The sequence below is a fragment of the Muntiacus reevesi genome, chromosome 19 (genome assembly GCF_963930625.1).
Source record: "Muntiacus reevesi chromosome 19, mMunRee1.1, whole genome shotgun sequence".
In the NCBI taxonomy this organism is placed as follows: domain Eukaryota; kingdom Metazoa; phylum Chordata; class Mammalia; order Artiodactyla; family Cervidae; genus Muntiacus; species Muntiacus reevesi.
In genome coordinates this window covers 35,700,022-35,725,676 of record NC_089267.1, presented here as the reverse complement: position 1 = coordinate 35,725,676, position 25,655 = coordinate 35,700,022, and the positions used below count along the sequence as shown (strand labels likewise).

Here is a 25,655-nt window from a genome sequence, read left to right as displayed (position 1 = left end):
TTTATTGTCTTCATGGACTCTTCTATCCATAATTATTTTCATATTGCAAAATAGTTCTCTGACTCAAGTGTGCATTATTCCATATATCTCTGAGTTGGAATCCTAGGGATGGAAGGGCTTACTGCTTTCAAATGTGCAATGACTTTCATAAGATAATGCCAGAGATTGAACACTTTGACATCAAATTTAAAAAATCCTTTTTCCATATATATAGTCAGAGTTTTTCCCAAAGTCACATTCTTGAAATTAATATGACTTCAATGTGATTATAGATTAAAAATAATTAAAATCAGAACTGTGAGTTAACATAATTTCCTTAAGTAATACTTAAGGCTATGTATTTTGGAGAGAGTCCTCCAACTGGCATTAGAGATAATTACTAAAGACAAGGGATTAGTACCATTAGAAGAAAACACACACAAATTCACAGTCATATCTTGAAGTTTTGGAGTTAAGTTCAATTTCCATAAAGATGAGAATCAGTTAAGTTTGAATATGAGTGTATAACATTAAAACAATCTGATTATTTTAAGGAAGGGGTTTAATTACAAAGTCATGTTTATAAATTTGGTTTTTCATTTATTTATTTTTGCCAGTTCTTTCACCATCCAAGTATATTTTTCATATTGGGGAAACCTATACTCTAATCTCTATCCTCCAAAGAGTTTTGCTAATCTTTCATCTAAAGATTGGGGAAAAGAAAATGAAGTAATGTTTATTTGGGTCTAACATGTGCAGGTAATTTGAGAATACTTCATTTAATGTAAAGGTTTTATATAACAGCACTATTGGCTCTGAGAATGGAAGTGGACACTGATTTCTACACTTAAACATCAATATGATTAGGCTTTTTGCTAGTTATATTTTCTTTGGTTTTGCTGAATACACTGTATATTTCATTGCTGTAGAATTCCTTTTTTTGTGTTAGGACAACATATGCTATGATTTAAAAAAAAGTATATATATCCAGTGGTTAATGACATGTTTCCAAAATAGACTTGTAACCATGATTTTGTCAAGAATTGCACATATGGAGCACATCTACCCTGATTTCTTGGACAATGAGAGGGATGCATGGCCGTAGGCAGTTGTAGTGCTGCCAGGACCTTAAGGAACTTATGGTGAAACCTTGCATTGATTACCAGAATTGATGTCTCTGACTTTCAATTTTCCTGAATTTAGGATTTTTATGCAATATATCCATACCAATCTTTCAAAAGTATCAGAGGATTCCTGAGATTTTTCTTGGCCTCATCACTATAAAAATTTCAGTAACCCTATATGTTGGTTGTATTCATTTTATATGTCAGTTTTCCCAACTTTGTCATTAGGTTTCTTTTTCAGTGGGTGGCTATTGCCTAGATTAAAATATTTATTATTAAAATAGTGTAACTTCATGTCAATGATTCTTAAAAGGCTTCATACTCTCAGTATACAAATTCAATTAATTTTAGGTTGTGTATTCATAACCATCCAGTTAACCTAATCAAACACAAAGGTCAGTCAGAAATTATTTTAGAAGAGGTTTATTTGATTACAAGTAACCGTAATCTACTTGAGTTACTTTAGGAAAAAATGGGGATTTATTGTTAGGATATTAAACTATCTCCTAGAACCCAAGGGCAGAAAGTGCTATCAAGTCTCAGGAAAGATGATACAGGAAACCATAGAGTTGTCAGCATTTAAGGCACTTATTGTTTTAATCTCTTTCCCACTGAGACCATATGGTTTCTCACTTGTTTTTCCATGAAAAGCTAGTTCTTTCTCCAATTCTCTGCAGAATGGTTCTCTGTGCTTCTTTGTGTGTATATAGCAGACACATCTGGTTTCACATCTCTGTAGCTCATTAAAACCCTATTTCCACACAAATGTGCAAAATTATTAGGAATTACTAGGTGTGGGAAGAATGTATTAATATGCACAGTTTTAAATAGATCTCTATGATAGATTTTTATTACCCATCATAGAGGAGACATTTTTAAGTTTACAGAAGATGAAATTTGTGATGAAAATGTTAGAAGTAGTGGTGAGTATGATGAAATCGGCCACATTTCTTGAGACAGATGTGAGGACAAAATGAATGAACCAGCCTGAATCTTATTTATTGTCATAAAATACCAAGTAAAAAGTAATAATTCTGACAAATGTGATAAAAATTATTTGAAATGTGAATGTTTACTACTGGTAACAGAGTGAACATATTCCATTATGTTTGAGGACACTTAAATTCTGAGGACACTCAAACTCAAGTGCAGCTTTGAAATAAACAATGCACACTAGGAAAAAAAACTATAGAATTTTTTCTTAGCAAAGTAAAAGGACAGACAAGTTTCCTGATCAGTCATGGATAGCATGACCAGGATGAAAATGGAAAATCCATAGCCACCTTATTTATAGTGCTCGTGTGTGCTCAGTCGTGTCCAGTTCTTGAGTGGTAGCCCACCAGGCTCCTCTGTCCATGGGATTTTTCTGGAAGAATACTGGGGTGGGTTGTCATTTCCTCCTGCAGGGGATCTTCCCCACCTAGGGATCAAACTTGAATCTTGTGCATCAGCTGCATTGGCAGGCACATTCTTCACTACTGAACCATCAGGGAAGCCCTCATTTATAGAGTAACACACAAGGAAAGGCAAGAACTACTAACTCTGATAGGCTAAAAATTCAATAAAAATTAGAAATAAAACATCTGTCCTGTTATCCTGTCATAGCTTTAATTTTTTGTGTGTGTGCGAGAGTGAGACTGTAGATTATTAAAAACTAGCATAATTCTTAAAGACAATTATTTAAAATTGCTGCTTGATTTCCATTTACAAATATTATTTGTGAGATATTCATCAAAACTTCTAGAAAATAAATGCTGAAAAAGATTATGACCTGGGATTTTATAAAATGGCACAGATTGTGGTAGCATTACGGTAATGGCCCCAAATAAGCTTTTATGCCAGAAAGTTGTTGCAGACTGATAGATACAACAGTCTGTGTTGTATGAACAGCCTTATATGTAATATTTTTCTTTCAAACAGAAGTAAACACAAGGACATCCATTAAAATGTGTTGTTTTGCTTAAACTCGACAATTCATGCAACTGAAGAAGATAATTTTAACCCAGTAGTGAGTTTGTGGTAAACTACAATGTACAATGTAGACAGTGAGTGATTTGAATCTTTTGCTCAGAGATGTTTCTCTGAATTCAAGTAGGTATACCCAGAACAAAATACACACTCCACTCCCAATTGTAAGCTCAAGGGAGCTCCTCTTCTTTGAAAAACTAGGGAGGTTTTCAAGAGCACTTATTGAGGCTATTAAATTTATCAGCCATGATAATTAGGCCCATACAGCTTGGGCTTCGTTCTCAGAATGAAATAACTATGGTTAGTGTTTTCTCAGAAAGTCCTCTTTTGTCTATATAGGTTGTCTGAGGGACTTCAAATTTTCCTGGAGGAATGAGATCTTATGAGTGTCTTGCTTTACAAATTATAATATCCTGAGATTTATTTTCTTTTATAAACAACCAAATATCTATCTTTTCAAAAGATGACATTTTATCAATAATTACAATGGTAGGTGTGATTGCAATGATCACAGAACTAGATCAGTGGAGTATCTACCTTTATCAAGATGAGTTGAATGTCTGTGATTACTTCTGAACACCTTGGTTATAAAGTTATCCAGAGGCACTATACTGAAGAATAATTGTTTTAGACACTTCCGAGAAGTACTAAGAAACACCTGACAAACTTTCTAACAATTTTTCCTAAGAAGACTGTATTCATGAGTGATTAAAAAGTAGATTTTGTTTTCACCACTTTTTTAAACCCAAATTGAGACAGTCAGAGGAAATTCAAGATATTGTTTAAGTTTGTTGAATGACAGTCACACAGTTTTCATTAGCAATGATTTCTCAGTGTCCTACTGTATCAGAAAAGTCAGTTAAATACCTCCTACAGTTTTAGAACACACACACGAGATGAAATTCTCAATGATAAGTCATAACTAAAAATGAGATTGTCATATTGATCTTATTTTCATCTTAAATTAAATCATATCAAGCTGTTACCCTTTCATTCTTGACTAATCTTGTTTTATTATTATCATTGAGGAAATTATTTTGGATCATTGAGGAAATTATTTTGAATTGTTTTAAATTAATTAGATTCAGTATTACATGTGTTTATTTTGTGCTTCAATCTCTATTTGATAACATCATTTATTTTCATCTTATTTTTTTTTATGGTTATAGTATATTTATAACAAGTAATAGTGATTTTTCAGTCCTGTAGCAGTAGTTTTGTTATAAAATAAAGATGTTAAAGGTAACTTCATTGATAGAAAAGTATAAGCAAATACCACTCATGTGCTGATATGACAAAATCATGAAGCTAACAATATAAAACACTGAAGTTTTAAGAACATTTGTGAAGATTTTTAATTTGTGAATATTTTCTGACTGCCAGATTTATCTGATGTAACAATTTGGGAGAAATGACAAGAACTTTGGAATTAGACAGGTGGTGGCTCAAATCTCAGTACAGACAAGAGACTGGCAGTGTTTATCTCGGCAAGTAACTTAGATCATATTAGCCTCAGTTTTTCCATTTGTAAAATGATAATTATTTTCAAGAGGGTTGCTGTGATAATTAGAATTAGCCCACCAGGCTCTTCTGTCCATGGAATTCTCCAGGGAAGAACACTGGAGTGGGTAGCCATTCCCCTTCTTCAGGGGATCTTCCTGACCTATGGATTGAACACAGGTCTCCTGAATTGCAGACAGATTCTTTACTGTCTGAGCCACTAGGGAAGCCCATATGTTAAAGAACTCTGGTTCAATAAGTGGTAGATATTTTTCAGGCAGCTAAGAAAACTTAAGTGTATTGTTAACAAATTTAATATGTTTGGCCTCTATGTATTCACTTTATAAAAATTGAAATTTAGTTGATTTACAATGTTGTGTTCATGTCTACTCCACAGCGAAGTATACTTACATTCTTTTTTATATTTCTTTTCATTATGTTATATCACAGGATATTGAATATAGCTCCCCATATATTCACTTTTTAATGTCAGAATTAGCAAAATTAAAGACTAGCTGTAAGATCCCTAGATTTTAGAAAGGCTTTAGAATGAGATAGATGAGTCTAATATCATTAAAAAAAAAAATGTTAGGATAGTGGAAAGTGAATATGGTCTTAAGAGTGTTCTCCCATAGGACTTAAAATAGATGTAATATCTAGGTTAGCTGTGATAATCAATTGCAGATAAACTTAAATCTTGGATTGAATCAAGAAATGGAAACCAAGAGCTTGACATTCAATCTTAACTCTGAAATTGAACTTGGGTTTTCAATGTCACAGTGATTTCAAAGAGGTTCTTTGTTTCTGTGTTTGAAGGAGGTAGTAACTCACAGGAGCATCTTGCAATTTCTTCTTTTCTGTTTCAGCACTAACCATGTCCTCACTCCCCACTTCAGGGTCTTGTACAAATAAAGAACACTTGACAATCACTGTAGAATTCTAGTAGAAGCAACAACAAAGCCTTTCACTTCTGTAGCCCAGGCTTTGGTTCCACCATGAAATTTAAAGAAATGCATATTTATTCTGTCTGGATATTTATAACATAAATGTTATAAACCTTGAGCTTGTGGAAGGGGCCCCAGTGACAGTCACATTATACTTGTTATTTCTTAGGTGACATTTTTACAGTCCTAAATTTTATGGGAATACTCTATTCTGTAGTGTGGGCTTGATGTTACTGATGACAGCTTCCAGGCCAGGTTACATTCTTTATTCATCTAACAAACATTTATTTGGCCTGAACTCTTGGGTATCAAGTGACTGTACCACTGGCCCTGAATTGAATCTGCCTGCGATATGTGAGGTGAGGCAGCTAATTAGACCAGTGACCACAGGAGATGGGATCCATGTGGGTGGCCTCTGCTTAGCTCTCTCTGGCTTTATCTTGACACCAGGCTGGCCTTTTGTCCTAGAGCCTGTGAGTCACCGGGGCTGACTGCCAGATTCCTCTGAGGACCAGTCTTTCCTCATTAGAAGCAACACCAGGGCAATCACCCACCTGAGGATATGGTTATGTCACCCCTTAAGGCTTCACTTATTAGAAATCCCACATAAGGTGACTGAGTTCTAGGCATGGCGCTAAGACAACCCTAGCTCTTTCTCAGAAAACACAATGTAGAGAATAAAATGTTTTAAAGGCACCACCTAAAATGCAGGAGAGTATTATAGGTGAAGGATTTTTGTGAGGTGATGGTGACTTCATCTTTCTCATACAGCAAGCTTTTTGTAAACCACCTTGAAAATCTGTTTTTATATTCGACTCTCAGCTGCTCAGAGTATCTTCTTTCTCTCTCCTCTCTCCGAACAATCTCTAAAAGCTGTTTTTTTCCTTTTCTACTGTCCCAAGCAACCTCACTTTCCTCTCAGCTCACTTACCCTTCTCAGCAAGTGTGGCATAGTTGGCAGCTGATCTAGGACTGTTTTTTGTTTTTAAGCACATGGAAGCCTCTTCCCACCATAAGTACTGTCATTGAGTTATACTTGATGCCCTAGGAAGACCGACAGGGGCAGGTAAATAATTCCCCAGAAGGAAGTGAGATGTTGTTATTTAGTTACTAAGTCATATTCAACTCTGTGACCCCATGGACTTAGCCTGCCAATCTCCTCTCTCTGAGGGATTTCCTAGGCATTCAAGAATACTGGAGTGGGTTGCCATTTCCTTCTCTACGGGATCTTCCTGACCCCCTCATCTTCCTGATTCACCCTCATCTCTTGCTTGGCAGGAGGATTCTTTACTATTGAGTCACCAGGGAAGCCAAGGAAGTGAATAAGCACATGATCAAAACACACCAGTCGTTCCTTATGAGTAGACTTAACAGTGAGAGTGTGAGGGCATCATACTTATTGGTCTTAGAGAGACAGACCTCTGTGAAGACCTGCCATACTAGAGAAACTGTGTGACCTTATCTTCAAAACTATCAGAACCATTAAAGAACCTGAAGGAACAAAAGGGTACATCATGAGGTTTGGGGTTTAGAATGATTATGAGGCTTTAGTGTTGAGAAGGGGCTGGACCTGTGGAGATAAAGACCAGAGGCTCTTTTTTATTTTGTTTTCTTTTTTTGTGTGTTTGTTTGCCTTTGTTTTAGCATATAATAACACATTTTTCTCCAGAATTATTCTCAAGTTCATAGGTTTTGGTGTGTATATATCTGTATTCATTCATTCAACAAATATTTGTTAAATGCTTACTAAATGCCTGACACTATCTTAGGTTCTGGGGGTGCCTCTCTGTCCCTAACCATCTCCTGGAGTTTGCCCAAGTTCATGTCCATTGAATCAGTGATGTCATCCAACCATCTCATCCTCTTCTCCTGCCTTTAATTGTTCCCACCATTAGGGTCTTTTCCAACAAGTTGGTTCTTTCATCAGGTGGCCAGAGTATTGGAGCTTTAGCTTCAGCGTCGGTCCTTCCAGTGAATATTCAGGGTTGATTTCTTTTAGGATTGGCTGGTTTGATCTCCTTGCAGTCCAAGAGACTCTCAAGAGTCATCTCCAGCACTACTTTGAAAGCATCAATTCTTCGGCGCTCAGTCTTCCTTATGGTTCAACTCTAAGATCTGTACGTGACTACTGGAAAGAACATAGCTTTGACTATACAGACCTTTGTTGGCATAGTGATGTCTTTTTTTGTTTGTTTGTTTTAAATAAACTGTCTAAATTTGACATTTATTGGCACGCTGACTTGTCAAAAGTATCTCTATATTTTAGTTTGATAGGGAGGGAATATGTAGAATAGATATGACTAGTATTTACATGTAATAACTGGGTAACAAGCAACCCCTCCCCTCTCAAGTCTTAGTAACTTCTAAAAAACATTTGTGCTTTTGCTCAGGCAACACATTAGTGGCTATAGGTCGGCACCCATGAATCTGATCCTTGTGTCTTTTCTTTCTGGGACTCAGACTGAAGGAATCAGTGTTATCGGGAAGTGGGAAATGAGCACGCACTCTCAGTTCAGTTCAGTTCAGTCGCTCAGTCGTGTCCGACTCTCTGCGACCCCATGAACCGCAGCACGCCAGGCCTCCCAGTCCATCACCAACTCCCGGAGTTTACCCAAACTCATGTCTATTGAGTCACTGATGCCATCTAACCATCTCATCCTCTGTCATTCCCTTCTCCTCCTGCCTTCAATCTTTCCCAGCATCAGGGTCTTTTCAAATGAGTCAGTTCTTCTCATCAGGTGGCCAAAGTATTGGAGTTTCAGCGTCAGCATCAATCCTTCCAATGAACATCCAGGACTGATCTCCTTTATGACGAACTGGTTGGATCTCCTTGCAGTCCAAGGGACTCTCAAGAGTCTTATCCAACACCATAGTTCAAAAGCATCAATTCTTCTGCACTCAGCTTTCTTTATAGTCCAACTCTCACATCCATACATGACTACTGGAAAACCATAGCCTTGAACAGACGGACCTTTGCTGACAAAGCACTCTAGCTGAATCAAAATTCGCCCTGAAGCTTCTGCTCAGAACTGGTGCATGACCACTTTTGCTTACATTCCAGTGCCCTAAGCAAGTCACATGTCTACAGGAGGCACTATGGGCCATAAACATAGAAGGGGTAAGTCTTTGGAGACAAGATTAAGGAATAACACAGGTAACACTTAATGTTTGGCATATGGCAAATTCTTTATAAGTGTTGTATGCTCAGTTGCTCAGTAATGTCTGACTCTCTGAAGCCCCATGAACTATAGCCCACCAGGATCCTCTGTCCATGGAATTTCCCAGGCAAGAATACTGGAGTGGGTTGCTGTTTCCTACTCCAGGGGATCTTACTGACCCAGGGATCAAACCCAGGTCTCCTGTGTCTCCTGCCTCAGCAGGTGGATTCTTTACCACTAGTGCTACCTGGGAAGTCTTATTATTAAAATAATAAAAATTATTATTCTTCCTCTGTACATAGCATGGGGATTCCCATCTCTGTGTCAGTGTTACTACCTACTTTACCTTTCCTCTATCTAAGCAGTAGAAAACTGATGAGCCTATAACTAAGCCTGTTGAATGGTACCCTAACATCAACTGGATCCCTAGTGATTCTCAACATTTTCCTTTTTCCTGTTTTAGTTTCCACTTCTACTCCTCTCAATGTCTATTTCAGACCTTTCCCATTTTCTCCCAGGTTACCAGAAAACCCTCTTCCACGTGTCCCTGTGCAGATAACTTGCCACTTGACAAATATAAATGGGAAAATTGAGCCCAGAAGGTGGGATCTCCTTGGCATTTCTTGGCTTGTTCAACTGACCTACAAATTTGGCAAAGCGCATTCTCATCTTTATTGCCCTACAAGTGGGCACCAATGGTTAGATGTAATTTTTCTATTCAAGGCCAGCTTCTCCATCTGTGTTCTTCATATGCAGATATATGAACCTATATGTGTATATATATATATATATATATACACACACATACAAATATATTTCTGCCTTCTTTTATATATGATCATTTAACCTTCCCTATTTTCTCCTGTGTTTTCACCATTTTTCCTTATTCTTTTCCTAAGGAATATTTGAAACATTTCACATTCACCTTCATAACTCTCTTGCCACACAGTATCATACTGTGGATATGATAATTGTTTCATACGTATTTGTTGGATGAATGCACAGTAACCCCTAGAAGCTTCTAGTAGTCAGCAGTGTCTTCTCAGGGTCACGCTACTTGCTGCCACCCCTCCCTCTAGCCTTAAATTCTGTACATCAAGTTGACACCGTGAATGGCTTTAATCTGCTGTGCCACCGATAAACCAGTTAAGATCTGTATAGCAGTTACTGTGTCACAGATTCCATTCTGAGTACTTTACATATGTTAACAAATTTGATCTTTGTAACAACTCTGTGAAGTAGGTTTACTATCATCCCTAGTTTATACCCCAGGAAATGCAGAGACTGATGGGTTTTTTTTTTTTTTTTTTTGACTGATGGGTTATTAATATACAGGTGCTATGCTCTTTTCTATATGAGTATGTCAAGAAATAAAATATAGACAGATAGACATAAATATAAATCTAATCTTGTGCTGGCTAGTAAACAGTCAAACCTTAGGATTGTCTCCTGGATTTTTCCTGAGAGTAACTGAAGAAGTCTGTAATTAGTAGCCTGAAGGAGCCAGAAGTTAGTAGAAATTATCACTTAGCTGGTTATGTTCCTCAGAATATAAATGAAATACCCTTCCCGTGCATCCTTGTTGGCTCCTGCTGAAGCTTAAGTGTGTAACTCTCCTGTGCTACTCATTCTGCCCTTGCCACAGCAACTGAAGAATGCTGTTCTCTGCTTTTGGAGGTACCTTCAGTTCAGTTCAGTCATTCAGTCATGTCTGACTCTTTGAGACCCCATGGACTGCAGCATGCCAGGCCTCCCTGTCCATTGCCAACTCCCGGAGTTTACTCAAACTCATGTCCTTTGAATCGGTGATGCCATCCAACCATCTCATCCTCTGTCGTCCCCTTCTCCTCCTGCCCTCAATCTTTCCCAGCGTCACGGTCTTTTCCAATGAGTTAGTTCTTCGCATCAGGTAGCCAAAGGATTGGAGTTTCAGCGTCAGCATCAGTCCTTCCAATGAATAATCGTGACTGATTTCCTTTAGGATGGATTGGTTGGATCTCTTTGCAGTCCAAAGGACTCTCAAGAGTCTTCTCCAACACCACAATTCAAAAGCATCAATTCTTTGGCACTCATCTTTCTTTATAGACCAGTTCTCACATCCATACTTGACTACTGGAAAAACCACAGCTTTGACTAGACAGACCTTTGTTGGCAAAGTAATGTCTCTGCTTTTTAATATGCTGTCTAGGTTGGTCATAACATTTTTTCCAAGGAGCAAGTATCTTTTAATTTCATGGCTGCAGTCACCATCTTTTTTTGAAAAAGATAGTGAATCACATTTTTTAAAAAGCAAGTGGTCCATACGGGAAGCTAACATTTTTGAGTTTCTTGAGACTTAATGAATAGATACCAAATTTTTTCCTAGCAAAATCCTGTCCATTTTAAGCATATCTTATTATGTACATAATATTGAAAGCTGAGAAACCAGGTTTTTATGAACATAGAATTATACCAAATATGGAGTCCTAAAATGTGTAATTTATTTATAATGTTTCTATCATTTTGAAAGGAGTGGTATTTGTCTGAAAATTTACTCTTACAATCTTCACATTTTAGGGAAAAGTCATATATATTTCCTCTGTCATTTTCAAGTGTCTTTCCTTCTTTGCTTATGTATTTTTAAGAAAAGATTCTGTAGAGTATTAATAAATTTTAAAGTTGGGACAAATCATAGATGAAATATTATTGTTTTAATCAGCGGCCTTTTTCAATTGCAAATGACACAGATAAATTCCAGGATTGATTATCCAAAGTGAAATATATTTGAGTACCTCACAGAACCCACCGGTAAGAACTCAGCAGCTTGGTGATAAGGGAAAGTCCAATAAGCATCTCAGACAATGCCTGGATGCCCTCTATCACTCAACTCCATTTCTTTGCTCTTTGGCTCTGTGTTTCTCTCTCACTGCAGACCAGTGTCATGGCGGAAATGTGGCTAATGACGGCATCTAAATGTTATGGCATGGAACAACACACTGGTTCAAAATTGGGAAAAGAGTACGTCAAGACTGTATATCATCACTGGGCTTACTTAACTTATATGCAGAATATATTATACAAAATGCCATGCTGGATGAAGCACAAACTGGAATCAATGTTGCCAGGAGAAATATCAGTAACCTCAGATATGCAGAAGGCACCACCTTATGTCAGAAAGCAAAGAGGAACTAAAGAGGCTCTTGATGAAGGTGAAAGAGGAGAGTAAAAAAAACTGGCTTAAAACTCAACATTCAAAAAACAGAGATCATGGCATCCAGTCCCATCACTTCATGGCAAATAGATGGGGAAACAATGGAAACAGTGACAGATTTTATTTTCCTGAGCTCCAAAATCACTGCAGGTGGTGACTTTAGCCTTGAAATTAAGATGCTTGCTCCTTGAAAGAAAAGCTATGACCAGCCTAGACAGAGTATTCAAAAGCAGAGACATTACTTTGCTGACCAAGGTTCGTCTAGTCAAAGCTATGGTTTTTCCAGTAGTCGTGTATGGATGTGAGAGTTTGACCATTAAGAAAGCTGTGCACCGAACAATTGATGCTTTTGAACTGTGGTGTTGGAGAAGACTCTTGAGAGTCCCTTGGACTGCAAGGAGAAAAAAAACAACCAATCCTAAAGGAAATCAAGTCTGAGTACTCATTGGAAGGACTGATGCTGAAGCTGAAACTCCAATCCTTTGGCCACCTGATGTGAAGAACTGACTCATTGGAAAAGACCCTGATGCTGGGGAAAACTGAAGACGGGAGGAGAAGGGGAAGACAAAGGATGAGATGGCTGGATGGCATTACTTACTCAATGGACATGAATTTGAGCAAGATCCAGGAGAAGGTGAAGGACAGGGAAGCTTGGTGTGCTTCAGTCCATGGAGTGGCAAAGAGTCAGACACAACTGAGCAACTGAACAACAACAAAAAATGTTACTGCCAAAGCCAGTAGAGAGATACTGTGCTAATTCTTTTTCCTCAATCTAACTCAAATAAATAACAAAGAAACAAAATAAAAAAGAGGAAAGGGACTACTCATTGGCCCAGTCTGGGTCAAATGCTACTCATGGAACAGTCAGTACTGGCCAGGAGCCAGTGTAGTGTAGTAACTTATGGTTTATTTGCAGTAGGATCCAGCACTTCCTCCTTTTTGAGGCTCATCCTTCACTTGACTTCCTGGACACCATTTTCCCTCTATCCTCTCATTATTTTTCTGAAAGCCTATGCTCAGTCTCATTGCCTGTTAAAGCTCTGTATAGAACAGACAAGCACATTAAGCCCCTTCGTCATAAGAATTGCCTGAAGTCATTGAATATAGCCCAGGTCAGAATCAAAGAGAGAAACAGGTGAGCTAGTTTGGCTGTACACCAAGGTAAGTCTGTTTCATCCTAGCAGTTTGCGTCCTGTGTAAGCAGCTCTTTGCAGGCAACTGCCTTCAGCAGGAGCCCCTTTCCTTGTCACTTTAGCACAGCTACACTGTAACTAATTTTTAAACCAGGCACCCCCATGTGCTGCTCATCTCCAGCCCAGGCACACCTTTCACATCTTTTAATCACATAATCCTTTGCCTAACTTGCCTGTGCACAGTGGGGAAAGGTGATGACTCTTACCCTCTATCTCACTGATTAACTGGGATTACTTCTTTTCCTCCCTTTAAAACTTTCATGGCTGAGCAAAATCTTCAGAGGTGGTTTTGGGGAGACATTTAACCCCCTATATTCCCAGATTGCCAGCATTCTGATTAAAGGCATCTTTCCTTTCTATCCACAGTTGTATTTTCTTTTTAGGATTTTTAAAAATGTATTTATTTATTGTTATGTTGGGTTTTCATTGCTACTCTTGGGCTTCTCTTCACTGCAGTGCATGGGCTTCTCATGCGTTGACTTCTCTTGTTGCAGAGCACAGGCTCTAGGCACATGGGCTTTGGTAGTTGCAGCACTTGAGCTCAGTAGTTGCAGCTCACAGGCTCTTTCTCTGTGGCATGTGGAATTTTCCTGGACTAGGAATTTGAACACATGTCCCCTGTATTGGCAGGCGGATTCTTATTCACCATACCATCAGGGAAATCTTATATCTGTAAGTATTGATTTGATAAGCTGCAAGCAGTGAGGTCCAATTCACTTGATAACACTTAACATTGTCAAAATTAGACCCCTGCCCATCTTAAAGCAAAATCTTCTCCGTTAAGAAATTCTTCCTGTGCTCAAAGAACTTCTCGTCACTCTTCATATTTTTATTTTTAAATTCATATGTTATATATATATGTAATTAGGTATATGTGTGTGTACACATAAATAATATGTATTAAACTAGGTTTTCTGTGATTTTCTAGGAAATTGTGCCATATAAAAAGAAAGATGAAGCTAAACAACTAGAAACAAAAAATGAAGCCCAGTAGAAATAAAGAAATTCAAGAAATGGAAAAGAACTTAAAGCAAAGCAAAAAAAAAAGAAAGAAAAAAAAGAGAGAGAGAGAGAAAAGTCCAACATACATATACCCGATTATTAGAATCAGAGAGAATTAAGAGGATATAACCATGATAAAAGAAAAAAGAACAACATGAACAACATACTATGAAAAAAGATTTTTAGGGATCAAGATGAGCTATTAGCAACTTAAAAATGTGTTTTCCAAGAACATAATTTAAAAATAAGTAAAAGATTATATTTGGAAAATCAATTAGAATGTGGTACAAAAATTTTAAAAAAATATAAGAAGTGTAGAATCTCAACCTAGGACCCAGTATCTGAATAGTAGAAGTAAAATAAAAGCAGAGTGAAGAACTCAGAGAGAGGAAGCTATAAAAGAAACAATACAAAGACATTTTTCAGAGTGCAAGGAGATGTATCATAAATTTTGTTAAAAGGGCCAATATGTTACTGAGCATAATAGCCCCAAAAGATCCATATCTAGACACATCAAATAAAATTTTAGTACCTCAAGGATAAAAATGAGATATTTAAAAAATTTTAGTGAGGGAAAAGCAGTTAAGCTAGAAAGCAATGACAGATTGGTCTGAGACTTTTGATTTGCATTATGGTGATAGAAAATAGAGGTATGATGCCTTCACAGTCTCAGACTGAAGACAAATCCTTTCCCATCTGGAATCCTAAACTTAGCTAGAATGCTATTCAAGTGTGATGGCAGAGTATAGCCATTATCTGAATAAGAAAATTAATATGTCAGATACCCTTTCTTCAGAAATCTCCTGAGGAGGTACATTAACAAAATAATGGTGTTAACTAAGAAAAAGAATGACTCAGGAAACAGTTTCTACATCAGAAAGCAATAAAAGATAAGAAGAACCAGCATTAGTGGCTTATGGCAGCCTAGAGAGCTAGCACTCAAGATTGGAGAAGGGCGGAGGTGGTGGCAAAGAGGTCTCTGAGGAAAAGAATGAGACTTTATAGCATTAATAGTAGGATGGAGAACTTGGGAAAAATGTAGGCATAAAAGTTTATAATCAGCCCTTCCCTAGTTAAAGTATGGAATAATTAGGGGCAGAGAGTAAGCAGTGAGGAAAATAGTTCTCAGTGGGCTGAAATCTAGATATCTAATGCTAATTTATATGGTCAAATTAGACCAATAATGAAACTAGCATCATGTTGCACCAACCACTTTTTGAGGAGTGGCTCTCAGTTTTATACCAGGATTGATTCCAGAAGCACACATAGTCTCTTTCCCTGAGGAAATTACAATCCGGTAGAAAATCAAGATACAAATGAGTTAATATGGTTTGCTTCCAAAATGTAGAGGCGACCTCATGTGGAGCAGGGCTTGGCCTATGAACCACATGTTCAGAGCACATTTGTAGAGCTGGGAGGACACCCCTGTTGCGGTCAAAACTTATGAACTAAGTTCTCTCTCTTTGGCCACTCCTGTCCTCAATTTAAAGCAATGTAGGCATGGAATAAAAACTGATGTACATCTCTTCTTGTCCCTGGAAATCTCATTTTACATTGAATGCCAAGTTTAACTGCCCTGACTGCAACAAACACATTTCTTCTTCCAGGGTCTTCATCAATCCAGTTGCTGGCAAAGCACAGTTTAGGTCTGAGTCCAGCACTCTATCTCATGGGGCACCCATTTGGCTCCCTACAAAGAGAAATGGTCCTCTGACAGTTCAGACTGCTTTACCCTAGCTCAGTGTCTCTGTCGTTCAGTTCCCATTTTCTCCATGTAATTTCTGTTTGTGATATAGACTGATTGTCCTTTAACATATATATTTGCATTCTTTGTTCTTCTCTCTTTTCTTGGCTTGGTCTGCTTCTCTACACTGACATGCTTTCGGCCTGTACTATTTGTCTCTCTTTCTTATTTTGTCCAGTCTCTTCAGCTTTATTTTGTCTTTCCCTTCTCTGTCCTGCCATGTTTTTCATTCATTTATTCAGAAATATTAGGCACTGCAGTAGGAACGAGGATAAAAAGTGAAATGGTTCTTATTCTTAAATATTTCACATTCTTTTGGGGACAATGAAGTGGAAGAGTGGATGACTCATAAGCTAGAAACAAGATTTCTGGGAGAAATATCTACAGCCTCAGGTATGAAGATGATATCACTCTAATGGCAGAAAGTGAAGAGGAACTTAAGAGCCTCTTGATGAGGGTGAAAGAGGAGAGTGAAACTGCTGGCTTGAAACTCAACATTCAAAAAACTAAGATTGTGACTGAGACTATTCAATATCACAGTAATCCAAGTCTATGCCCCAAGCAGTAATGCTGAAAAGCTGAAATTGAATGGTTCTATGAAGACCTACAAGACCTCCTAGAACTAACACCCAAAAAAGATGTCCTTTTCATCATAGGGAAATGGAATGCAAAAGTAGGAAGTAAAGAGATACCTGGAGTAACAGGTAACTTGGCCTTGGAATACACAATGAAGCAGGTTAAAGGCTAACAGAGTTTTGCTAAGAGAATGCGGTGGTCGTGGCAAACACCCTCTTCCAATAACACGAAAGAAGACTCTACACATGGACATCACCAGATGGTCAATACCACAATCAGATTGATTATATTCTTTTCAGCCAAAGATGGAGAAGCTTTATAGAGTCAGCAAAAACAAGACTGGGAGCTGACTATGGCTCAGATCATGAACTCCTTGTTGCCAAATTCAGACTTAAATTGAAGAAAGTAGGGAAAACCACTAGACCATTCAGATATGACCTAAATCAAATCCCTTATGATTATACAGTGGAAGTGACAAATAGATTCAAGGGACTAGATCTGATAGACAGAGTGCCTGAAGAACCAAGGATGATGGTTCATGACACTGTAGAGGAGGCAGTGATCAAGACCATCCCCAAGAAAAAGAAATGCAAAAAGCAAAATGGCTGTCTGAGGAGGCCTTACAAATAGCTGTGAAAAGAAAAGAAGCTAAAGGCAAAGGAGAAAAGGAAACATATAATTATTTGAATGCAGAGTTCCAAAGAATAGCAAGGAGAGATAAGATAGCCTTCCTCAGTGATCAACGCAAAGAAATAGAGGAAAACAATAGAATGGGAAAGACTAGAGATCTCTTCAAATAAATTAGAGATATCAAGGGAACATTTCATTCAAAGATGGGTTCAATAAAGGACAGAAATGGTATGGACCTAATGGATGCAGAAGATATTAAGAGGTGGAAAGAATACACAAAACTATATGAAAAAGATCTTCACAACCCAGACAATCATGATGATATGATCACTCACCTAGAGCCAGACATCCTGGAATGTGAAGTCAAGTGGGCCTTAGGAAGCATCACTATGAACAAAGCTAGTGGAAGTGATGGAATTCCAGTTGAGCTATTTCAAATCCTAAAGGATGATGCTGTGAAAGTGCTGCACTCAATGTGCCAGCAAATTTGGAAAACTCAGCAGTGGCCACAGGACTGGAAAATGTCAGTTTTCATTCCAATTCCAAAGAAAGGTAATCCCAAAGAATGTTCAAACTACCACACGATTACACTCATTTCACACACCAGCAAAGTAATGCTCAAAATTCTCCAAGCCAGGCTTAAGCAATGTGTGGGCCATAAACTTCCCAGATGTTTAAACTGGATTTAGAAAAGGCAGAGAAACCAGAAATCAAATTCCCAGCATCCGTTGGATCATTAAAAAACCAAGAGAGTTCCAGAAAAACATCTATATCTGCTTTATTGATTACACCAAAGCCTTTGACTGTGTGGATCACAAAAAAACTGTGGAAAATTCTTCAAGAGATGGAATACCAGACCACCTGACCTGTCTCCTGAGAAATCTGTATAGAGGTCAAGAAGCAACAGTTAGAACTCGACATGGAACAACAGACTGGTTCCAAATCGAGAAAGGATTACATCAAGGCTGTATATTGTCACCCTGCTTATTTGACTCATCTGCAGAGTATATTATGAGAAATGCTGGACTAGATGAAGCACAAGCTGGAATCAAGATTGCTGGGAGAAATATCAATAACCTCAGATACGTAGCTGACACCACCGTTACGGCCAAAAGCAAGCAGGAATTAAAGAGGCTCTTGATGAAAGTGAAACAGGAGCGTGAAAAAGTTGGCTTAAAGCTCAACATTCAAAAAACTAAAATCATGGCATCTTGTCCCATCACTCCATGGCAAACAGATGGTGAAACAATGGAAACAGTGACAGACTTTATTTTCTTGGACTTCAAAATCACTGCAGATGGTGACTGAAGTCATGAAATTAAAAGACTCTTGCTCCTTGGAAGAAAAGCTATAACAAACCTAGCATATGAAAAAGCAAAGACATTACTTGTCAATAAAGGTCCATATGGTCAAAGCTATGGTTTTTCCAATAGTCATGTATGGATGTGAGAGTTGGACTATAAAGAAAGCTGAGCACCAAAGCATTGATGCTTTTGAACTGTCGTGTTGAAGAACACTCTTGAGAGTCTCTTGGACTGCAAGGAGATCCAACCAGTTCATCCTAAAGGAGATCAGTCCTTAATATTCACTGGAAGGACTGATGTTGAAGCTGAAACTCCAATCCTTTGGCCACTTGATACGAAGAACTGACTCTTTGGAAAAGACCCTGATGCCGGGAAAGACCGAAGGCAGGAAGGAAAGGGAATGACAGAGGATGAAATGGTTGGATGGCATCACTGACTTGATGGACATGAGTTTGAGTAAGCCGGGCTTGATGATGGACAGGGAAGCCTGGTGTGCAACAATCCATGAGTTGGATACGACTAAGTGACTGAACTGAACTGAAGATCATGGCATCCAGTCCTATTACTTCATGGCAAATATAAGGGGGAATAGTGGAAGTAGTGGCAGATTTTTTTGGGGGGGCTCCAAAATTACTTTGGATGGTGACTTACAATCATGAAATTAAAAGATACTTGCTCTTTGGAAGGAGAGGTATTACAAACCTTGGCAGCATATTAAAAAGCAGAGACATCACTTTTTCTGACAAAATTCCAAGCTATGGTTTTTCCATTAGTCATGTATGGATATGAGAGTTGGATCATATGGAAGGCTGAGCACCAAAGAATTGATGCTTTCGAACTGTGTTGTTGGAGAAAACTCTTGAGAGTCCTTTGGACTGCAAGAAGATCACACCAGTCAATCCTAAAGGAAATCAAGTCTGAATATTCATTCAGAGGGTTGATGCTGAAGCTGAAGCTCCAATCCTTTGGCTACCGGATGTGAAGAGCTGACTCATTGGAAAAGACCTTGATGCCATGCAAGGTTGAAGCAAAAGGAGGAGGCAGCAGAAGATGAGATGGGTGGATAGCATCACAGACTCAATGGACATGAATTTGAGCAAACTCTAGGAAATAGTGGAGGACAGAGGAGCCTGGCAGAGTCCATAGTGTTGCAAATCATTGGACATGACTTAGCGACTGAACAGCAACAGCAGAGTGGAAGAGTAGAAGGTGTAAGGCCTTGAAATCAAGGTACAGTAAAAAATGTCTTGGAAGTGCATAGATCTTAGTATAAGAATGGCACAAATCAGTTTTTCCTAAATGCATAGATAAAGCTTTACAGAGTAAGTACAAAGTGAGGTGGATTTTGAGGGATAAGTAAAAGTTTAATAAAACTAAGTTAAGAAGATAAGAAGATAAGACTAAGAAGGGAAATGCATTCTAGGTGAAAGGAATAGAATATATGAAGTTGTACAATGGGCTACTCCATATCGGTGGTTCCCTCTGTATTTGATTCTTCTATTCTTGGGAAATTACCAGGACCACCAGCATCAGTACCTCCACTGTTGTGTGGTGGAGTGGTCAGAAGTTTTCTGAACAGCTGTTATATTGGGTGGGATAGATTACATCACGGAGAAGGCAATGGCACCCCACTCCAGTACTCTTGCCTGGAAAATCCCATGGATGGAGGAGCCTGGTAGGCTGCGGTCCATGGGGTCACTAAGAGTCGGACACAACTGAGTGACTTCACTTTCACTTTTCACTTTCACACATTGGAGAAGGAAATGGCAACCCACTCCAGTGTTCTTGCCTGGAGAATCCCAGGGACGGGGGAGTCTGGTGGGCTGCCGTCTGTGGGGTCGCACAGAGTCGGACACGACTGAAGGGACTTAGCAGCAGCAGCTTACATCAGCTCTCATGGGAACTCCCCCTTCTTCATCCTCTTTTCCAGAACTTTTCAGGGTACCATTTTATTCCCAATATGGGCAATTGGTAAACAAACTTACATTAAAAATGTGAAATTTGTAAACAAACTCATCTTTTCAAATATTAAGCAGATTATTTATAATGAAAGACATTAGAGGGGTTTTTAAGCCTACATTTTGAGAGGTTCAAACAACAGTGTTTGAGGGCAGCTTACCAAATGCATTAGAGAAAGTCATTTGGAAACCTCTTTACTGCTTTCAGAAACAAGAGAATTGAACTTCTCTTTTGCAGCCAATTCTCTGCAGCCACACACACACACAAATAAAGGTTTACTAACACTCTTTCTCCTGAGAACACTATCTCCTATGAGCGGTGCCAACAGCTGAAAGCGTTGAGCCTGCCCTCGCGCTGTGAGAACACAGCTCTCTCCCAGGGTCTGCCCAGATGCTCATTAAAATCCAATGAGTACCCCACAAGGATGTGTTGTTTAGCCCAACATCATAGCTTTCAGAAAGAAAAGAATTTCAACTCGGTGTGTGTGGGAAGATGAACAAAGTCGAATGCTACAGTAACTGGGTCAAATTAACTCTTTGAACAGGAGCTAGGAGCAAATGAATGACTGCTGACCACACACAACCATTGAACGTGTCACAGCTTAACTTCTGCCATAGGGAACACCTGTTCTTCCCCAAACTCAACAGAACTCAATTTTTCCTTTTTTTTTTTTTTTTTTTTTTAACACCTTCCATCACTGTGGCTTTTCCCTTTTACTCTTCTTCTTTCCCCATCTCAGTAACCGGTCGATGTTTTACTCCTTTCAGATTGGCCTCTCTGGAATATCTCACAGACCTAGTCAACATGTTTACTGCTTTCCCAACTATTGTACCCATAAACTGTAACCACTTCTTCCCAGGCTCATATCGCACATGGGAAAAAGCCACTTGCCCAATATTCTTGTCAACAACACACATTACAAGCAGAATGCTTTGCTGTTTTGCACAGCAGAAGTCCTGGGGAGATGGGTAGTGAGGAGAGCACCAAAAATAGTCCCCATTTTTAAGGAGCTTAAAATTCATTTGGCTATCACAAAGAACACTTTTATAAAGCTTAACTGTGTGAGGAAAATGTTTATTTCTCCTAAAGAACTGGTGTGTTTTCTTTTGTCACATATTGGAAATTATAGTATTTAGAATCTTTCTCTTGTTTACTTTTGCTGCCAGAATGCAGAGCACCAAGAGTAACATTCACAGACTGTAATTACATCAGCTCTAATTGCTTCCTTTCCTTTGTATGGCCTTGACTTCATATGCTTATTACCAATGGATAGATATTATTGTGAGGTTAATCTCCTCTTAAGCTATTTTTTGAAGTGATTTAGGGTATAAATAACTAGACAAAGATCTTTCACCCTGACTTAAAGCTGTGAAAGGCATGCTCACCAAGTTTGTACGTAAGAGGCTAGACAAGAAGGCTGCGGTATTTAAGATGAGGCTGGAGAGAGAAGGGGAATTTATTCCATGGATTTCCAGGGAACTGGCACCCTGAGAGAAGGAATTAGAGTGGCGTGAAGTCCAGGTCACACAGCAGGTGGTGGGCTTTGAGGAGTGTCAGTGGGTAAAGAGTTCTGTGGCCAGAGTTGGAGAGTTGCATGGAATGAATTCTAGGGGACTCTGGGACAGAAGTGAATTCTTGGGAGAGAGGCAGTGAGATTTTTAGTACTGGCCTTAAGTGTAATGTTTTGAGGAAAAGGGAGATGGTTTTAATAATGATTTTAGAAGTATTCCTATAAAATGCTTTTACTTCAAGGTTCTTGGGGTCATACTGATGACCAGGCATCCAGGTGGCAAGGAGTCTGTTTAACTTTGTGATGTTAACAGTGCATGGATTGTGGAGGCAACTAGAAGGCCAGGCTGGAGCTGTTACAGGGAACACTGATAGAGAAAACAACATATTGTCTGGAGTTCAGGTTCAAACTCCAAGTGAAAAACTATGGGTTGTGGTAGATACAGGAAAAAATTGAACATGAGTTAACAGGAGTTGAAAGTATGATATAGGTTTCAGAGAACAGGGGTTATTAGGCAACATGCTCAGAGGGTAGCCGTGGAAGACAGAAAAGGTGGTAGTCCTAGGTGAGTGCCTGCTAAGTTGCTTCAGTCGTGTCCGACTCTTTGCGACCCCAAGCACTGTAGCCTGCCAGATTTCTCTGTCCCTGGGATTTTCCAGGAAACATACTGGAGTGGGTTCCCATGCCTTCCCCCAGGGGATCTTCCCAACCGAGGGATCAAACCTGAGTCTTCTGTATTGTAGGTGGATTCTTTAGCCCTGAGCCACCTAGAAGCCCAGTCTTAGATGAGCTGCATTCAATTCTAAACACAAAAAGTGAACAGTACTTTTTGTAAGGAACACATAGAGCATGGCGTGGCCAGACAGGAAAGTGACTAAAAATGATGTTACACAGGAATGGTTAAGCAGCTGTACACTTTTAACCCAAAGAAGAAAAATAGGACGTGGAAGTTAAGGTGATTATTTTCAGATATTTGAATTAAACAGTATGGCTGGAGGGAAGGAGCCTGTGATTTAAAGCCAGAGAAACAGTGATCTCTGACCTGCCGCTGACTTGCAGGGGACTCACAGGGGATGTGATCTGACCAGTGCTGCCTCAGCAACACCTCTGGGCTTGATGGTGAATGGAGAACAAGCACCTTGTGCAGCATAGGATTATTAGCATTCCCTCAATGAAGGGGAATTCGTTTCCTATAATGGAGAGGATAAGGGAGTGCAATATACACTTTCTCTGTGGTTCCAAAGTGTTAGGTCTAAAATCAATACATATTAGCAATAAGAAGACAGACTTTGGCTCCCTTAAAAAAGTAAGATATGTACTTTTTTTTTTTTTAATTTTATTTTATTAGTTGGAGGCCAATTACTTCACAACATTTCAGTGGGTTTTGTCATACATTGACACGAATCAGCCATAGAGTTACACGTATTCCCCATCCCGATCCCCCCTCCCACCTCCCTCTCCACCCGACTCCTCTGGGTACTTTTGAAGAGAAAAATAAACTTTCTCACCGGTGTTTTTGTTTCTCAGCCCAGACAGTGTTCAAACCTATACTTTCTGATCCCAATCTACTCTAAGGAATAGGTGATGTCAGAGGATGTATTGTGAGACTTTTGCAGGCAACAAGGACTCTTTTGGCCTTCTCTTAGATGTTAGAGATGGTGAAGATGGAGAAAAAATGGAATTCTTGTGTGTATGTAGAAAAAGGTGACCAAAGTCAGAGGAAAGAAAATAAAATGTATTCCTCCATCAATCTTTATGTACACATAAGGAAATGGAGGCAAAGTTTAAGTAGGATAATTTGAAGAAAGTTTTGATGAAAATTCCATTTACAGAGTCAACTGAGGAATAATTACCATCTAGCATTAAGAACCAGAGAAGGCAATGGCCCCCCACTCCAGTACTCTTGCCTGGAAAATCCCATGGATGGAGCAGCCTGGGAGGCTGCAGTCCATGCGGTTGCTAAGAGTCGGACACGACTGAGCGACTTCACTTTCACTTTTCACTTTTATGCATTGGAGAAGGAAATGGGAAACCACTCTAGTGTTCTTGCTTGGAGAATCCCATGGATGGGGGAGCCTGGTGGGCTGCAGTCCATGGGGTCGCACAGAGTCGGACACGACTGAAGCGACTTAGCAGCAGCAGCAGCAGCATTAAGAACAGCAAAGAACAACCTCAAGTGGAATGAGAGCCTCAGGGTAAGATCATCTTGACAGGAGCAGGGCTAATTGGTGAAGTGATACTGACAGCTCTGGGAGAACTGGCATGGACGGTACCAAGAGAAGATGCACTCTGACCTCTCTCCTCCCCCTGTCTCCTTGGGCTTTCCGTTGGCCAAAGACAAGTGAAAGCTAGAGGGCAAGGGAGCATGTTGATGTTTTCTAAATAGGTCATCCTAAGCAGGGAGAAACATACATCTTATTACCAGTGAGAGATGTTTAAATAGAAAGATATAATCCTTTTTTTTTTTTCATGCTTCTAAAATTCTGTTATCGAGATATTCCAGCTATAAACAAGGAGTGGAATCTATCCTGATAAAAGGAAAGTTGTCTTTGTGTTTATCCCCATTTCCTCACCTCTATTTACTTTCTTCTCTTGAACCAGCTACTACCATCTATTCTACCACTGTCCTCAGAACTCTGTGGATCTGACAATGGGCCACTGCAGCTGATGCAGGTTGACAGCTGTTCCTGAGAATTTCTTATGGATCCAGGCTGGGCATCTCCCTTTAGAGATGGATAGTCATAGGGTACTGTTTTGTCTTTCTGATCTGTTAAAACTGTGTCCCTGTATCCAGAAGAGATTCCTGGAAGTTGTGCAGTTCCTGAACCTTGGTACTCTCTCCTCATTTGTCATTGCCATTCATCCATTTATTCATTAATTCATTCTGTTAAAATAGATTGAGACTTTGCAGTGTGTACACACTGGGATGCCATGGGAAAAACACCAGTCATGGTCTTTAACTTAACGCAACTGACTTTATTAAATTAAAAATATTAAAATGTCATAAAAGTTTTTATAATTTCAGTGTACTCCAACACTCTTCTTTATAAAATTAAGAAATATAAACTTTCATTTCAGATCAAATATTCTAGTTTTAATCAGGGAAAATGTACCCCTGTAGCCATTTGAAAGACAAAAGGAAGAACTAGAGTTGAATATCTCTGTGTCTGTGATCAAACAAAAGCTTAAAATGCATATTTTCTAAGAAAGAGTCATTGATAGCTCATAGTTTTCTTTAGTTTGATGATATTGACAAGTATAGAATATATATTTAATTGAAGTGCCATAGAAATTGAGTTATTAGAATATTTTATAAATAAAAGCCTGCTTACTGGAAGGGGAAGATACTGTTTTAAGGATGTTAGCAAGGATGCTCACCTTCTTCAAAATATATAGGAAAGTTAAAATCAATTTTATTTAAGTGAATTGGAGTTTAGATCTATTTATATTGTTCAAGTATGAAAGTAATATAAACTGTCTTCCATAAGTTAAACACCAATATGTGTTAATCATGATTATTTTTAAAAATCTATTTAGAATTCTTGAAGAAACTATGATTTTGCTTAATATAACTTGTAAAACTTATAAGAAATATATTCTTCATAAATATTCAAATAAAAGAAATACATAATAAATATTTTTAGGTTCTTGTGCATGATTTTGAGACAGTTATCACTCTAATACGAAATGTGTAGCAAAAATAGGTTAGTGTTGGACAACTGGCAGTTCTCATAGATTTTGTCTATAAATTTACTCAGAATTATGTATAAACTCTATAAAATTAGGATGGGTCTTCAGGGTTTAACAAATCCAGTCACCTTTCATAGGTCAAAAAGCTTAATTTCCATGTATGTAAAACATAGAAAAGATACTC

At 38.6% G+C, this 25,655-nt stretch overlaps 1 pseudogene; it reads right to left on the bottom strand.

The window, feature by feature from the left end:
• The window catches only part of LOC136150703 (CWF19-like protein 1 pseudogene), a 107,550-nt pseudogene extending 82,923 nt beyond the window's left edge, over positions 1-24,627 (bottom strand).
• Between the last annotated feature and the right edge of the window lie 1,028 nt (positions 24,628-25,655).